Consider the following 15,686-nt stretch of genomic DNA (forward strand, 5'->3'; position numbering starts at 1 on the left):
TTCCACAGCTAGTTGTAAAGAGAAAGTGACATCAAAAAGAGTCGATGGGGAGCAGATGCAAACAGGAACCAAATCCCCAATTGGGACTATTCACAAATAAGAGGGCCATCACAAGCACAGAGGAGTGAAAGGATCAGACTGATACCCAACACCAACATCCCTGGGCACCTGCACTGGAAAGACAAGTCCCCATAACGTCTGGCGTTTAAAATAGGTTGAGCTACACTTTGGGAGCTAAAACTCAGTAGGCTCAACTCAGAGAACTGGAGGGCAATTAGGAAACCAAGTCCCACCCTTAAACAGCTAGCATACTAAATAACTCAACCTAAGACAGCACAACAGCAGCACTTTGAAAATCACCTGATATATACATAAAGAAGATTTGTTGACTGATTTTAGGATATGTGCACGAGGGGCAGAAATCTGCAGATTTCTTCAGGAACAACAGTGTTGTCAGGCACCATTTTTCTTGCTCTTTCCCAGTCCAGATAGCCAATGCTTGAAAGCCAGTTCTAGCACTCGCCGTCTACCTTGCTGGAACCACATGCCCCACCTCAGCGTTCCCCTGCAATCTGTCCTACCTGACCTGACCACCCCAGCAGACAGGCCTCCAAAATAACTCCTGCCCTGAGTAGAGGGGTTAGATAAACCCACACACCAGTGCTCAAATTTCCTGCAGCAGACCTCTTAGGTGGCTATCCAGGGAGCAAACTTCGCCCTTTGGTTCACCCCTGGCTATCACAGCAATTTCATATTCCCAGGCTGTGCCCTGGACTTACCCACCAGCAAGCCTGCAGCAACTGCAGCCAGGCCTTTTAACAACACAGTAAGCAAATGCTGCCCAGTACAGCAGGTGAACTGTGTCATTGCATCCCCATCCAATAGCTTGCTCACGGCAATCCCAGCTCAGTCACAACAGTAGGGAGCATGGAGACCACACAGGGAGCAACCCTGGAGTACGGGTTCCTGGTGACCAGGGGGGTTGAATAGGACACAACAAGGACCTTTCTACACAAGACTAATGCTTTCTAGACAGGGAGATTTAGCTGACTACCTAATACATAGAAACAAACAGACAAAATGAGGAGACAGAGGAATGTGTTAAAAATAAAATAGCAAGACAAATGTCACAGAAAAAGAGCTAAATGAAACAGAGATAGGCATTATGCCTGATAAAGAATTCAAAGTAATGGGTCATAAAATGTTCATCAGACTTGAGAGAACAATGGATAAACTCAGTGAGAACTTCAACAAAGAGAAAAAGAAGAATGAGTCAGAGCTGAAAAATAATTAAAACATACACCAGAGGGAATCAAGAGTCAATTAGAAGATGCAGAAAAAATAGATCAGTGATCTGGAACACAGGGTAATGAAAAGCAACCAGCTGAAACAGCAGAGAATAATTAAAAAATTAGGATAAATTCAGGAACCTCTGTTACATCACCAAGTGTGGTAATATTCCTATGATAGGAGTTTCAGGTGGAGAAGAGAGACAAGGTGGAAGGTTACTTAAAGAAATAATAGCTTAAAACTTCCCTACTCTGGGTAAGGAAATGGACATTCATGTACAGAAAGTACAGAGACCCAAAACAAGATGAACCCAAGCAGGTCTACACAAAGACACATATTAAAATGGCAAAAATTAAAGAATTAAAAATAAAAGAATTTTAAAAAGCCACAAGAAGGGTACCTAGGTAGCTCAGTTGGCTAAGTGGCTGACTCTTGATTTTGGCTCAGGTCATGATCTTAGGGTTTGTGAGTTCAAGCACAGCAGGCTCTGCACCGACAGCACCCAGCCTACTTGGCATTATCTCTCTCCCTCTCTCTGCCTCTCCCCTGCTCATGTGTATACACTCTCTTTCTCAAAATTAATAAATATTTTTAAAAAGCAACAAAAGAAAACAGTTAACATGCAAAGGAAACTCAATAAGGCTATCAGGTGGTTTTTCAGCAGAAATCTTGTAGACCAGAAGGGAATGGTACACTATATTCAAAGCATTAAAAAGGAAAAACATACAATGAAGAATATTCAGCAAAGTTATTCAGAATTGAAGAGATATAAATGTATTCCCAGGCAAACAAAAGTTCATCACCACTAAACCAGCCTTACAAGAAACATTAAAGAAAATTCTGTAAGTGGAAAAAAAGTCCACAGCTAGAAGAAAATTATGAAAGGTAAATGTTTCACTAGTAAAAGCAAACACATAGTAAATATAATATATTAGTTACTTATAAAGCCATTATGGAGATTAAAACATAAAAATAGTAAAAATCAGTAGTATCTACAAATATTAGTGAAGGAATATACTAAGTAAACAGATGTAAAATATGACATAATATACATAGAACAGAGAGTAAAAATTGAGTGCTTTTAGAAATTTTTTGAATTTTTAAAAAATCTTTATTTATTTTTGAGAGAGAGAGAGAGAGAGAGAGACAGAGCGTGAGTGGAGGAGGAACAGAGAGAGGGAGACACAGAATCTGAAGCAGGCTTCAGGCTCTGAGCTGTCAGCATAGAGCCTGATGCAGGGCTCAAACTCACAAACCGTGAGATCATGACCTGATGCTGAAGTCAGACGCTTAACCAACTGAGCCACCCAGGCACCCCAGAAATTTTTTGAATTTAAGTGATCACCAACTCAATATAGACTGCTCTACATGTAGAATGTTATGTATGAACTCCATAATAACCACAAATTAAAAAAAAAACTCTAGTAAAGAAATAAACAAGAAATAAAGAGAAATGAATCCAAGCATAATGTTAAAGAAAGCTATTAAACCAATAGAGAAGACAAGAGAAAGAAACAGAAAAGAACTACAAAAACAACAAGAAAACAATTAACAAAATTGCCATAAGTAGGTACCTATCAATAATTACCTTAATATAAGCGGACTAAAACAATAAATAAATAGAGTGACTTAATGGATAAGGAAAACAAGCCCCATGTATGTGCTTCCTATAAAAGACTCACTTCATATAGACTAAAAGTAAAGGGATGGAAAAAATATATTTCATGCAAATGGACATTAACAACAAAAAAAAAAAAACAGGTAGGAATACTTTTATCAGACAAAGTAGACTTTTTTTTTTTTAATGTTTTTATTTATTTTTGAGACAGAGAGAGACAGACCATGAGCAGGGGAGGGGCAGAGAAAGAGGGAGACACAGAATCTGAAGCAGGGTCCAGGTTCTGAGCTTTCAGCACAGAGCCTGACATGGGGTTTGAACTCACGGACTGTGAGATCATGACCTGAGCTGAAGTTGAACACTTAACTGACTGAGCCACCCAGGAGCCCCCAAAGTAGACTTTCAAACAAAGACTGTGACAAGAGATAAAGAAGGGAATTACATAATGATGAAAAGATCAATCCAACAAGAAGATTTAACAATTATAAATATCTATGCACCCAATATAGGAGTACCTAAATTCATAAAGCTAATATTAATAGACATAAAAGGAGAAATTGAAAGTAATATAGCAATATTAGGGGACTTTAACACCTCACTTAAATCAATGTATAGATCATACAACTAGAAAATAAACAAGGAAACTGGCTTTGACCTACACATTAGACCAGATAGACTTCACAAATATACAGAACATGCCACCCATACACAGAATACACATTCTTTTCAAGTGCATATGGAACATACTTCAGAATAGATCACATGCTAGACTATAAACAAACCCCCCCAAATTTAAAAAGAATAAAATCACATTAAGCATCTTTTCTGACCACAATGGTGTGAAGTTAGGAATCAAAAGAAAAGAACTGGAAAAAAAAAACCAAGAACATGGAAGCTGAACAATAGGCTACTAAAAAACTAATGGGTCAATGAAAAAAATAAGACAGAATAAAAAATACATGGAGACAAATGAAAGTGAAAAATACAATGGTCCTAAATCTTTGGGATACAACAAAATCAGTTCTAAAAGGCAACTTTACAGCAATACAGGCATACCATAGGAAACAAGAACATTCTCAAATAAACAACTGATCCTTACACCTAAAGGAACTAGAGAAAGGAAAAAAAACAACTTGATAGAAGGAAGAAAGTAGTTAAAATTAGAGTGGAAATAAATTAAATCAAGACTAAAGAAACAATAGAAAAGACCAATGATTCTCAGAACTGGCTCATTGAAAACAAATTTGATAAACCTTTAGCCAGACTCTAAAAAAATAGAGAAAACTCAAAATCAGAAACAAAATAGAAATAAAATGGACACCACAAAAATACAAAATATTAGAAAATATCTCAACATAAAAAGTTATATGCTAACAAACTGGACAATCTAGAATAAATATATAAATTCCTAGAGATACACAATCTTTCAAAACTGAATTAGACAAAACTGGAAAACTTAAACAGACTCTTTATTAGTAAGGAAATTGAATCAGTAATCAAAAACAAAACAAAACAAAAAAACAAAAAACTCCTAACAAATAAAAGTCCAGGACCAAATGGCCTCACAGTTGAATTTTACCAAACACTTAAAGAAGAGTTAATACCTATTATTCTCAAACTATTCCAAAAAAAAAAAAAAAATAGAAGAAAAAGGAAAATTACCAAACTATTCTACACACTATCACTACTGTGATACCAAAACAAGACACTCCCCCTCCCCCCAAAAAAACAACCCTGATGAACATAGGTGCAAACATCCTCAAAATATTAGCAAATCACATTCAACAATTCATTAAAACAATCTTTTACCATGATCAAGTGGGATTCATTTTAGGAAGGCAAGATTCAATATCCACAAATCAATCAATGTGGTTTATCACATTAACAAAGGAAAGGATGAAAACCATATGATCATCTTGAAAAAGAAAACCAAAGCTGGATGTATCACAATCCTGGACTTCAAGCTATATTACAAAGCTGTGATCATCAAGACAGTGTGGTACTGGCACAAAAACAGACACTCAGATCAATGGAACAGAATAGAGAACCCGGAAATGGACCCACAAAGGTAAGGCCTACTAATCTTTGACAAAGCAGGAGAGACTATCTAATAGGATAAAGACAGTCTCTCAGCAAATTTTGCTGGGAAAACTGGACAGCAACATGCAGAAAAATGAACCTGGACCACTTTCTTACACCATACACAAAAATAAACTCAAAATGGATGAAAGACCTAAACATAAGACAGGAAGCCATCAAAATCCTAGAGGAGAAAGCAGTCAAAACTTCTTTGACCTTGGCCACAGCAACTCTTACTCAACACGTCTCTAGAGACAAGGGAAACCAAAGCAAAAATGAACTATTGGGACCTCATCAAAATAAAAAGCTTCTGCACAGCAAAGGAAACAATCAGCAAAACTAAAAGGGAACTGATGAAATGAGAAGATATTTGCAAATGACATATCATATAAAGGGTTAGTATCCAAAATCTAAAAAGAACTTATAAAACTCAACACCCAAAGAAACACATAATCCAGTGAAGAGATGGGCAAAAGACATGAATAGGCACTTCTCCAAAGAAGACATGCAGATAGCTGACAGACACATGAAAAAATGCTTAACGTCACTCATCATCAGGGAAATACAAATCAAAACCACAATGAGATAACACCTCACACCTGTCAGAATGGCTAATATTAACAACTCCAGAAACAACAGATATTGGTGAGGATTTAGAGAAAGAGGACCTCTTTTGCACTGCTGGTGGGAATGCAAACTTGTGCAGCTACTCTGGAAAACAGAATGGAGGTTTCTCAAAAAAGTTAAAAATAGAACTACCCTGTGACCCAGCAATTGCACTACTAGGTATCTATCCAAGGGATTGGGTATGCTGTTTCAAAGGGGCACATGCACCCCGATGTTTACAACAGTGCTATCGACAATAGCCAAAGTATGGGAAGAGCCCAAATGTCCATTGATGGACGAATGGATAAAGAAGATGTAGTGTGTGTGTGTGTGTGTGTGTGTGTGTGTGTGTATATATATATAGATATATAATGGAATATTACTTGGCAATCAAAAAGAATGAAATCTTACCATTTGCAACTACGTGGATGGAACTAGAGGGTGTTATGCTAAGTGAAATTAGTCAATATCATATGACTTCACTCGTATGAGAAGTTTAACATACAAAACAGATGAACATAAGGGAAATGAAGCAAAAATAATATAAAAACAGGGAGGGGGACAAAATATAAGAGACTCTCAAACAGAGGGTTTCTGGAGAGGTTGTGGGAGGGGGGATGGGCTTAATAGGAAAGGGGAATTAAGGAATCTACTCCTGAAATCATTGTTGCACTATATGCTAACTAACTTGGGTGTAAATTAAAAAGTAAATTAAAAGAAAAAAACCCCACATGATCATCTTAATAGACACAGAAAAGACATTTGAGAAAATTTAATGTCCATTCATGATAAAACCTCCCCACAAAGTGGATTTAGAGATAACATACCTCAACATAATAAAGCCAGTATATGGAAAACCCACAGATAACATCATACTTAATGAGGAAAAACTGAAAGCTTCTCCTCCAAGACAAGGTACAAGATAAGGAGGTCTTCCCACTACTTTTATTCAACATTGTACTGGGAATCCTGGCTGTAACTATCAGATCAGAAAAAGAAATAAAAATCACCCAAAGTAGTGTAGAAGAAACAAAACTATCACTATTTGCAGATGAAATAATACTTCATGTAAACAACACTAAAGACTCCACCAAATAACTGTTAGAATGAATAAATGAATTGAGTAAAGTTTCAGGATACAAAATTAGCATACAGAAATTTGTTTTCTGTATACTGACAACAAAGTAGTAGAAAGAGAAATAAAGAAAACAGTCCCAGGGCACCTGGGTGGCTCAGTTAAATGTCTGACTTTGGTTCATGTCATGATCTCATGGCTCATGGGTTTGAGCCCCACATTGGGCTCTGTGCTGATGGCTCAGAGTCTGGAGCCTGCTTTGGATTCTGTCTCTCTCTCTTTGTCCCTCCCCTGCTCACACTCTGTCTCTCTCTCCTTAAAAAAATAAACATTAAAAAATTTTAAATAATAAAATACCTAGGAATAAACTTAACCAAGGAGGTGAAAGACTTATACTATGAAAACTTTAAGACATAGATGAAAGAAATTGAAGATGACAGAAACAAATGGAAAGATATTCCATGCTCATGGACTGAAGGAATCAATATTGTTAAAATGCCCATACTATACCCAAAGAAACTCACATATTCAAAGCAATCCCTATTAATATACCAACAGCATTTTTCACAGAACTAGAACAAATAATCCTAAAATTTGTATGGATCCACAAAAGACCTTGGATAACCAAAGCAATCTGGGGAAAGAACAAAGCTGAAAATATCACAATTCCAGATCAAGATATATTACAAAGCTATAGCAATTTGAACAACATGGAAATGTCACCAAAATAGATATATAGATCAATAGAAAAGAATAGAGTCCAGAAATAAATGACACTTAACTAATCTATGACAAAGAAGGCAATAACACAATGGAGAAAAGACAGGACTTCAGTAAATAGTGCTGGAAAAACTGGACAGTTACATGCAGAAGAATGAAACTGGACCACTTATACCATGCACAAAAATAAACTCAAAACGGATTTAATACTTAAGTTGGAAACTGTAAACCATAAGCCCCCTAGAAGAAAACATAGTAATAATCTCTTGTATATCAGCCTTAGCAACATACTTGAGTATGTCTCCTGAGGCAAGGGAAACAAGAGCAAACATAAACTCTTAGGTCTGCATCAAATTCAAAAGTTTTTGCACAACAGAGGGAACCATCAACAAAACAAAAGTCAACCTACTGAATGGGAGAAGATAGTTGGAAATGATATATCCAACAATAGGTTAATATCCAAAATATGTAAAGAACTTATACAAGTCAACACACACACACACACACACACACACACACACACACACACACACTTACAAATAGTCCAATTAAAAGATGGGCAGAAAACCTTAACAGACATTTTTCCAAAGATACATAAGTGGCAAACAGATACATGAAAGATGCTGAACATCACTCATCATCTGGGAAATACAAATCAAAATCACCATATTACCCCACACCAGTCAGAATGGAAAGTATCAAAAAGACAAGAAATAACAAATGTAAGCAATGATATGGAGAAATAACACAGCTGTTACTCAGCCATAACAGAGAATGTGATATTGCCGTTTGTGACAACATGGATGGACCTAGAGAGTATTATGCTAAGTAAAATAAATCAAAGACAAATACCATATAATTTCACTTATATGTGGGATCTAGAAAACAAAACAATGAACAACAACAAAAAAAAACCAGACTCCAATACAGAGAACGATCTGGTAGTTGAAGAGGCAAGAGGGGTGGGGAAATGGGCGAAATAGGCAAAGGGAATTAAGAGGTACAAATTTCTAGTTATAAAATAAAGCACAAAGATGAAAAGTACAGCAAAGTTATTATAATCAATAATATTGTGATGATGTTGTATGGTGACAGATGGTGACTATACTTATGTGCGACATTATATTCCAAATATATTTCAATAATTTAAAAAGAAAAAACAAAACTTTAGACCCAGCTCTCAATCTCCCGTTCTTCCTCCATGATCTTTATGCCCAGGACACACTTGATGTTTGACATTCTTGGAATATATTACACTTATTTACCTCTGTTTCTTTTGCCCTACATGTCCTTCCTCTTCCTTCACCCCCTTGTCTCTTTGAAGTGTTATCTGACTGTTCTACTGTAAGCCATGCCCCCAGCATCCTCACATACCTGTAAGTGAAACACCTATCTTGCTTTACAAGATTTGTGAGTTTGGGGGCTCTCTCCACTAAAAGACTGCAAAGCTCTTAAGGGGAATGACTGTTTTTCTTACATTTGCAGCATGCCTGACTCATATCAGTGCTTAATCAATGTTTAGAGAAGTTTTAGTAAATATTGAAGCAGGAACATCAGGAAGTGTTATATTTAAGATAATTTTCTATGTCACAAGCTGAATGAAAACATTTTTAAGACATCTATTTTGACATGTGTCTTTTCTTCTGCTGGAAATATAATTACTTCTTATCTTGGTCCTGTTAATTTAGCAAGTATTTCTTGAACATTTCTGAGTCTAAACCTTGTGATGTTGTGATCAAAGTTGAATAAAATTGTGTCCTCACCCTCACAATGAGCTTCTGAAGAATAACAGTTCATTAGGCTATGCTAAAATGAGTTCATGGGGTCAACCCTATGCTCAGACAGCAGAGCTGAGAAAAGGAGAAATTAATTATAATGTTAATTATGATTAGAGATTGGGTCTGGGAGGCTTCCTGATTTAGGTAGATAGTAGCTTACACTGACTTCTTAGATTTGAGTCATATTCTTTTACAGGCTTGGAAAGTCATAAGTCCTCTGAGAAATGGAAAATGGAAGTCCTCAATCCTGCATATAATCTTCTCTTCTCTTCCCAATTAAACTGAAACACTTGAAAGCAGCCTTTAAGAGATTGCTTGAGGGGTAGGGTTTTTTCATCTTAACTCTGAAGCTCAGTATTTGGGATTTAGTCAGCAGTAGGAGATGGATTATTAAGACAGTGAGTGAATACTATGTAATGATTACTCTGTAAAAGTTAAATGCATAATGGAAAAGAGAAGAAATAAAGGTATTGATGAGAACATCATTTAAAGTCTCAAAGCCTTGGCAGAAACTGCTTATATACTAAGTGGAATCAGTTTCCAAATGCTCTGACCTAGGTAGCAGGAAGGAGACCTGTGTGCCACAGCAAGAGATGTAATTTTCAAATGCTTTTGGAAGATAAGCAGAAACTGTGGGTGCCTTAAACAGGATATTTCAAATATCCAGGCTAGGAGCTGATTTGGAGGATGCTGAGGGTTGTTTTTTGACTTTAGTCAATCCCAGAAGATCTATCATGGATTCAATATGATAAATCATATGGAGCAATGGAAAAAGCATAGGCTTTTGAGTCTGGCAGACTTGGACTGGTTTCTAATGCCACCACTCTGTGCCATTAGGCAAGCTGCTCCATTTCCCTGAGGCTCAGTCACCTCATCCACACAATAAATATAAACTGTAATTCGCATGCTTTTGCCTCAGTGCTACTTACTGTGAGCTTAATGAGGGATGGTTGTTTTATTACGGTCCTATGGGCAGAGGCTAAGAGATTAACTTGGGCAAACATAGAAGCCACACACTAGCAACCTCATCATAAGGACAGTCATCATTTATTGACCAGTAGCCATGTGCCAAGCACTGTGTGCTTCATGTGTTTTATCTGAGGCTTTTAATCTGCACTGTTGTAGGGCATGGCAGGAGGGAAATAAGCAGGAAAATGGCACTGAGTTCTCAGGCATGTGAAGAAGGCCTTGATCTTGAAAGAGACCCTGAATTTTCTCAGTCCCATGCTTTTGCTCAAATGGTTTTCTCTTAGAAATTCTTTCTCTACTGTAAATATCCTACATGTGCTTCAAGGCACTACCTATATGGCACCTTATCCATATGATGGCTCCCAAACATCCCCCATGAGTTAGCTGCCACTCCTGTGTTCTGGTAGCACCTGCCCATATAGCGTTTTTATAGTTACTAGCTATGGTGTAACTGCTTAAGTTGCCTATGTCCTATGTCCCAATAGCTTCACGGGAGGAAGAAATGTCTTATTCATGTTTGTATCCTCAGTATCCTACACAGAGCTTGACACACAGTAAGTGAAAAGCATATATTGATTTTTAAAATATATAAGTTTGCTTTGGAAGCATTTCTACCTATCATGTTAGTGCCCTTTCCTTCGTGGCATAAACAGCCCAGCATCAACACAGACCTCTGTCTTCAGTTCCACTTGCAAAGAACCAAATATTAGCAAGAGATAAAAATGTTCCCTCTGTATGTAAACAAATGACAAGGGCTGCTGGAGTTTATGAAATAGTATTTTGTTGCATTATTTAAATAACAACTGGACAAGCAGGTGATAATTTAAGTGAATGTAAATGAAGTCTGGATGCCCTGAGGTCTTCATTTCCACAATTATTTCCTATACGAAGCTAAGTTCATGTAGGTATCCACTGGATTTCAGTGACCAACCAAGGAAGACCATTAGGGAGCTCTCCAGAGAAGATAACTCTCAGCCTTGGGACTGGAACAAAGTTAATTTCTCTTTTAACAAACTGACAGCTTCCTCCCTCTTCTGTTTTCTAGTGCCTCCTTCAGTTCTGGCTGCTCCACATTGACCCACCAATGTTTGTATCCTCAGAAAAGGAAACTGAAGCAGACCAAAGACCCAGCATCAGAGGAAACTCAATTCCAAGATGCCTGCTGTGTGGTGGCCTTGCTTTCCCCATAATGTCAAAATAAATATAAAAGAATTACCTCAAAATGAAAGGCATCACAGTCAAGGGTTAACTCTGTATTCTGAATGCTCCTATATCTGTTTCACAGATAAAGGTGAGGAGTGAAAACTCCATGAAAGGCAGTTCTCACCAAGGCTTCTAAATGCTGCAGCAAGCACACGTTACCATCTGAAACCAAGGTAGCCTCATTGGCTTACTGAACAATTACTGTATACTAGTGGTTATAATTTATTTATCTCATTAATCCTCATGACAGTGAGATAAGTGCTATGATGATGGCTCCTTCACAGAGGGAGATAAAATTTTCCTTTCTCTTAAATAGGATCTTGTCTTGTGTTCCCTAGACTTTAGAATTTCACAGGGTAGTAAAACATCCCAATAAAATTTGAGGTTGTTAATTTTAATAAAAGTGGATACTTTCTTCAAAGCAGCAAGTGCTATCTATAATTAGCATCATTTAATTAAAATGGGCATTTGCTACCATAAAAGAGCATATTTAAGAAAGAATAAAGAGAGTCCTTCCACCGAGTGCATCTTTCTGTGTGGAAAACACGCAGACTCTAACATCCAGCAATTCTACCTCCAGGTTTTTATCTGAGAATGACTATTGTCAATATACCCCAGGAGATATGTGCAGAAATGTTAAGGCAGCCTTCGTCATACTAGAAGTATCTGGGAAATAATACAGATGACCATCTACAGGAGAATAATAATGAATAAACATGTGAAATATTTAACACAGTTAAATAATACACAACAGTTAGGATAAGTGAACAGCTGCACGTAAAAAATATGAATCTTAATAAAAGATATACTTTTAGGGATTCCATAGAAGTGTTTATGCATATATCTGTGTATATAATTGTTTATTTTATTATTTTTAATGTTATTTTTAAAAGAGAGAGAGAGAGTGTACAAGCAAGGGAGGGGCAGAGAGAGAGGGAGACAGAATCTGAAGCAGGCTACGGGCTCTGAGCTCTCAGCACAGAGCCTGACCCACGAGGCTCAAACCCATGAGCCTCGAGATCATGACCTGGGCGGAAGTCGATGCTTAACCCACTAAGTCACCCAGGTGCCCATATATAATTGTTTAAAGGGTAAAATATCATAAGTAAAGGGAAGCATGGGAATGAGTTGAGTGGGAATTACATATACAAATAAAAGTTATGGTCCATGTTCTAGTTTCCATGTTGGGTAGGAGATATAAATTTATTTATTGAATTCAATTATTTCAAACAAGCAAAGAAAGAAAGAAGGGTTATGCATGGATGTATGATAGGAATATGTCACAAGAATTGTAATTATTAAAGTAATAATATTAATCCATCATTGTCACCTGAGATCCAAAGGGAAACTGAACACAAGACCACAAATCCCTCAGTATATTTTTTTTTTCATTTTCCTAAGGACCAGTTTTATATTATGTATTAGCATTAGGCAGTATGTGAATCCACTTATGGAATAGTAATGTAGCCCAACCAACTTAATTTTCCAAGAGATTAAGACTGTAAATGAATTTGGATAATACCAAAACCTCTAATAGGGAGTTTGGATAACAAAGGACAGAGACAAAGGAAAACTCTGCTAAATGCACAAAGGACAGGCAAGAGATGACCAGACTTAGAAATGTTCAAATAGCATAAAGGTGACAGCCAGAGACACTGGGTAGGAAATAAATGAAGGGACAGCTGGAAAGAACATAATCATCTATTAACAGCACTGCCACTAAAATTACTTATTAATTTACATCTCTTTCCTCTCTGAAATAGGAAATTTACTCTAATGTAGAAGGAAGACAATGGGGAGCTATAGTTCTCATGGACTTCCCCTCAGCACTGTAGCAGATAAAGTTTCCACTTATTCTACTTAATGGCAGGACTTGTATGGGGAGAACTGCCAAAGTTATAATCCAGTTTACAAAATGCTATAATAATTAGTTTAACTGCCTTTTCAGTGATTGATCTCAACTTATCACTACCCTATTTCAACCTCATCATCAGCCTTCACAGATTGTAGGATAGAGTTGAATCTCCTATAGGGCATTCTATGATGTGGCCTTGTCTACCTGCCCAACTTTATCCACCTCTTACACAGGCACCTTATCCCAGTTTCCTTGAATTGACTGCTGTCTCTTGACTGCATCATGTACTCTCACTCTTTGCACATTTTGCTACTGGTAGTCTGTTTCCTCCATTATTATCTAAGTAATCCTGACAGTCCTCCAGTATATCCAGCTCAGGCATCCCATCTCCAGGAAACCTTCCTTAACCACCCAGGCAGAAAGGCTGCCCCTCTAAGCACCTCTATGATATTTACAGTAACCATGGCTTACATTTTGGCATCTGCTCCACACTTAGTGTTTTTTGAGGAAGATATTTATGTTGTTCAGTACCTTTTGGGAATGAGACAAGGTGTACACACAACTGTGTGGTCATTTTATGTCTCTACTGCCAGTATGAAGCCAATGTGTATGTTGTTCAGTAAACATTTGCCAAATGGATGGAATGTCGAAGATAATTCTATAGCCAAAAGTAACATGCAGTAAGTAAAATGGGGTTTACTTTAATCTGGACATTGGCAGATTTGGTATTTAATTTAGCTAGTGGGTGGGTTCAGAGAGGGCCTAGCTATCTGTACAAGAGGGAGGCTATGGAAGGGATTTAAGCATCACATTTTTAATGGAAGGTTGTACTCTGCCAATGTTCTCTAGCTGTCCTGACTCAGGGTTTCTAGGACCTTTTGACAGTGCCTTTCATCATTTGGTTCTGAGCTAATCTGGCATGTGGTACAAGATAGGCTTCTAGACCCTGATGCACAGGTATATCCACTGTAGCTCAATCTCAGAAGGGCAGTTTGGCTGCATATACTAAGTGTGCACACAGAGATTGCTGGATCTCCCTTTCAGATGTAAAGGGACTTGTCACTAAATAACATATCTTTTCAATAGACAGCAATTTGAAGCATCCTATTTGAGTTTTTTTCTGGGGAACAGTTGCAACAGTACCTCTAAAATGCCAGTGAATCATCTCTGACTAGAGCCTAAAATTGTAAGATGAAGCCATCTGTATTGCACTGGGAAAATATCATGTGGCATAATTAATTCTTTGGATGTGATGATTACTTAGGATCACAGAAATATAGTGTTACAAGGGCCCTCGGGGCCTTATCAAAAATTCCCAGATTCCTCCATAGACCTGTATTTAAACTTACCAAAAGCATAATTACACTGTTCTTTAGATTATCTAGTCACAACTTAAATATTGCCACTAATAAGCTTATGAAATTAGACAGATAACTTAATCTCTCTAGGCCTCAGTGTATCATTTTTAAAAGCGGGGGCAGGAACACATTTTTTTTTTTCCAAACAGACACTGTGATGCGAGTGTCTGTATACAGCCCCTTCACAGTTATTGGAAAATAGAGGATTACCTAAGGTAGATAGCATTCCAGTTTTGTATTGTTTAAAACACGGAATCTGCTATTTTCTTGCATGCTTCTGCCTCTGATTTTGCTAGGAAAAAACACCACAAAATTTGACATTAAAGTCACAGTCACTAGAACTGGCAATGGCCTAACTATGTCCTAGTTTCAATAGTCATTGCATTACCAGCCCCATTGAGACGTGATCTGGTGTAGACACTACAAGATTTGAGCCATAAAATAGGATAAGGATAGAAATCAGATGATCACCATCTGTGAGACTCTAGGTAAGTCACAGCATTGTTTATCATCTGGACTTCACATCTAATAATAGCTTTCTGACAGAGCATCTTATCTTGGTTCCCCACGAAGCAGGCTCTGAAACAAAGGCTTTTGTGGGAGTACCCTACTGGGGAGTGTGTGATTCCAGTAACACACATGAGGGACAGGGGAACAAAGCAGGAAAGGAGCCAGAACACATAGAGGAATATATTATTGTATTAACAACATGTAATCTATATTAATAATACCATATATTAATAATTATATAATTAATATATAATATATAATATAATCATATATTATATATAGGAATAATATATATGATTATATATAATATATAATATATTATTAATTATAATTTTTATAATTATTATATAATAACGTAATATATTATTGGCTGTTTGATCCAAGAACATCTGAGGAGCAGTGCAAAATATGCCTCAGTGATGTCTTTCAGGAGGAGTAAGGAGAAAGCATTTGTCCATTGGCTTCTATCTCCCATTGGTAAAATATTAACTTTGTAGGTTAACTGTTTCATACTTCTGATGTGCACATGTGTGGGCACATCACATGCAGGTGATTTGCCTTCCACTGTGGGGCAAAGCAAGGGGTAAGTAGCAGGAGACTGGTGAGTCAGTTTGTAACTGTATGA

At 37.1% G+C, this 15,686-nt stretch overlaps 1 long non-coding RNA gene across 1 annotated transcript in view; it reads left to right on the forward strand.

The window, feature by feature from the left end:
• The window catches only part of LOC144613049 (uncharacterized), a 204,266-nt gene extending 192,538 nt beyond the window's left edge, over positions 1-11,728 (forward strand). The window contains exon 4 of the long non-coding RNA XR_013550372.1: positions 11,181-11,728. This is a non-coding gene — a long non-coding RNA (uncharacterized LOC144613049). The remainder of the gene's footprint in view (positions 1-11,180) is intronic.
• Positions 11,729-15,686: the final 3,958 nt, after the last annotated feature.

The sequence above is a fragment of the Panthera onca genome, chromosome D1, assembly GCF_046562875.1.
Source record: "Panthera onca isolate mPanOnc1 chromosome D1, mPanOnc1 haplotype 2, whole genome shotgun sequence".
Lineage (NCBI taxonomy): Eukaryota > Metazoa > Chordata > Mammalia > Carnivora > Felidae > Panthera > Panthera onca.